At 37.4% G+C, this 3,248-nt stretch overlaps 1 protein-coding gene across 4 annotated transcripts in view; it reads right to left on the reverse strand.

Moving 5' to 3' along the window:
- The window catches only part of tln1 (talin 1), a 103,084-nt gene extending 102,614 nt beyond the window's left edge, over positions 1-470 (reverse strand). For 3 of the 4 annotated variants that reach the window (XM_014002767.1, XM_014002766.1, XM_014002765.1), the window contains exon 1: positions 265-470. The gene's annotated coding sequence lies outside the window, so the exon portion shown is untranslated. The remainder of the gene's footprint in view (positions 1-264) is intronic. The other variant, XM_014002768.1, reaches the window with a different exon arrangement.
- Between the last annotated feature and the right edge of the window lie 2,778 nt (positions 471-3,248).

A 3,248-nucleotide genomic window follows, 5' to 3' on the forward strand; every position in this document is an offset into this window, starting at 1 on the left:
GTCTATGTGGCGCGTGTGAGGAAGAGGAGACGTTTCCTCTCCGTGTAATCTTATCCTCTTGTTGGTTATCAAACTCTAAAAGCTTCGACTTGTCTGCAAAGGAACGGAAACAACATCCGCGTGCGTTCGCTACATTTTCAAGCTAGCACGTCCTGGTGACGTCAGAGACAACTTCTTGCACGGGGGAAAAGAATTAAATAAATAAAAACCCGTGAAACTTTTTTTTCCCCCCTAAAGTTTACCACAAACGCGTATAGCACTGACCTGTGTGAGCCTCGGTCTGTCCGGTCCCGTCGACGGCTCTCCCCCTTCGGATGAAAAGCAGAACAGTTTCCAGAGGTTCTCCGCTAGAATGAACGTTTTAAACCAGAGAAAAGGCCAAAGGCGACTTTCTTTTTTTTTCTCTCCTCCACTTCCCCTCCCTCTGTCCGCTGAGAGCGCTGCTGCTAAACTCCACCCTGACCGGGGAGCGTTCGACGTACAGCGGGGCGGTGTCCTCTCCGCTCCTAGCGGCTTTTTTCTTCCTCCTGCCAATGACAGCGATGTTTATTCTGTTCACAGAGTGGATAAAACACCAGCTGTGGGCTTTTTTAATGTGTAAGGTGCTGTTTGGCCTTCCATAGACAACTTTACGCGCTGAACGTGACTCGGCCCGCGTGCTGCGATCCGTCATGTTCTCATCTGGTTCATAAAGAAAACATGACTGAACAAACAGCTCCGTAACTAAAGAGTTATTAAAACTGCTAAAATATATATCTATTTTGTGGGGAAAAGTCAGCTACATGTTTATTTTTGTTACTGTCACCACCTCTACTGTCCACCTCACACACTCTTCTAGTGATGTGCAGATCGATACTGAAATGATACTACCGATACCAGAACTTTAGGTTCTATAATCGATACTAAAATAAAAATATCGATACTTTGATACTTCATTTATTTCACATAATGTATATAACAGGAAAATAGTGGAAAATAACTAAACTATTCCACATTTGTCTTGATCATATGTGGTTGGAGAGAACTACTTTGTCTTACGCTTAACTCGGTCACTCAGTCTGTAGATGTATGGCAGGTCATTTTAACATAAAATCTGCTTTGTTTGATTGTTATATTCTAGAGCAGTGGTTCCCAAACTTTTTACCTTCTGACCCACAAAATATTCATGACAAAAACTTGTGACCCCAAATATAACTGGTCTGAGTACACGAACTCCGTTAATAACCCTAAAAATACAGGCTTTTTGACAGTCTAAACAGCTTGTACACAAATATAAATACTTATTTTTACTTATTTTGAGTTTTTGTAATAATTATAGGAAAAATATTACAGCAGCAATTATTTTATTACACTTTAAATTGATTTCTGGAGATTATCCAAGGTGCTTTATGACCCATAATTGGGTCCCAAGCCCAACTTTGGGAACCAAAGTGCAGTGGTTCCAAAACTTTTCAGCTTTTGACCCACAAAATAACAGTAGCAGAGACCTGTGCCCTCAACTATTTTTGTATGATAAACATTTGTATCAGGTCAATAAACATGGGCGTTGTAACAATATTTTTTATTCTACATTTATCCATTTTAAATATACTAACCTCACTCCTTTGTAACAACTAAGGCAAAAATGTAATTAATTCAGAAAATCTTTTGAGGACCCCCACCTTGAAGTTTTGGGACCCCACTTTGGGAAACACTGTTCTAGATGAGGGGTTCCCAAACTTTTTCATGCCATGGCCCCCACAAAACAGCATTAGCTCTGGCCAAGGACCTTCTTGCAAACCCACAAACCATGCTACAAAATAACAATGTAACAATTTTTAAATTGTTTTTCTCACTTTTATTCACTATTCAAAAATTGTTATATTTCTATAGATTAAGAATTTTAAATTGTGCTAAACAAATATAAGGTCAGAGCTAGAAAGACTTAATTAAATAAATTACTATATCATGTAGGCTATTATTTATAAAGTGGTTATTTGAAAAACACTACTTTTTAAGATTTACCAGACACATTATGTCTGTTATCACAAAGTATCGCCGATACCAGTCAAATTTTATTTGGTATCAGTATCAGAGAAAAATTGGCCGTATCGAACATCACTCTTCCCAGCAAAACCCAGGGCTGGAGCCAGGGGGTGGCCATGGCCACCACAGACAAATCTTTGGCCACCCTGCTGTACACCCCTCACACACTGAAACAACCTTTAGAAGTGTAATAATCCTCCTGAACAGGTGGTGGCAGTGTTTAACAGCTTGAAACATCACCAAGCTCCATCACTGAAGAAGAGTACTGACAAGGAAGTGATGGTTTTCTCTATATACAGAACATATGCCTATGTAATATCATTTATGGTGTCAACTTTTGGACTTATGGTGACAATTTTATTTTAATTATTATTATTTATTTATTTATATTTGGTCATTTTATGTTATGAAGGCTGCATGATGCTCTGTCCCTTTTGGTTATGAGTAGGCCTATCACTAAATCAGAAAAAGTGAAACACCCATATGTTGGTGGTTATCAATATTGCACCTGTTCATTGGGTAAAATTATTAATATTAGTTTAAAACATGTAGTTGAAGGTCATCATTATTTGGCACAATGACGTTACAATTAAAAATAAATCATTAAACAATATAAAAGTAAAAAGCACCCCTAAAGTCATTGGATATGATAAATTGTGTCACTTTAATTAACCTTATCTCAGCTGTAGCAGTGAGTTTAAAACAGGATTATGGAACTAGTTTAATGATTTGTCTCTGAAATAACTATTAAATGAAATATTTATTTATGTAGGTAAAAGTATGTTTAAAAACTTGTTAAAATACAGGAAATGGAATCTATTTCGTTCAAAAAAATTTGGGGGGAGGACCCAGAACCCCCAACAGTCTGTGCCCGCTTTTAAAATGGTTCTGACGCCTATGTTTTTGAGGTAGTCACTGCCTGTATAAGGAAATGACCAAAACACAAAGATCTGCAGAAACTTTCAAGTAAAAAATGATATAATGTTCCTGGCCACCCCTGTTTGAGTAGTGGTCCCAGTCTGACCACCCCTGAGAAAAATGTCTGGCTCCGCCACTGGCAAAACCATTTGAAATTTAGCAAACACAGCACTGCCCGATGTTCTTTAAACTTTGTCCACAGTTTATTTACAAAAAATTGAAAAAAAAAAAAAACTCTCAAAGTCACTGAAATAAAAAGAAATGGACAAATTATTTAAAAATAAAAATAGTCACTGCTTTTGAAT

The sequence above is a fragment of the Austrofundulus limnaeus genome, unplaced genomic scaffold (genome assembly GCF_001266775.1).
Source record: "Austrofundulus limnaeus strain Quisiro unplaced genomic scaffold, Austrofundulus_limnaeus-1.0 Scaffold15, whole genome shotgun sequence".
Classification (NCBI taxonomy): domain Eukaryota; kingdom Metazoa; phylum Chordata; class Actinopteri; order Cyprinodontiformes; family Rivulidae; genus Austrofundulus; species Austrofundulus limnaeus.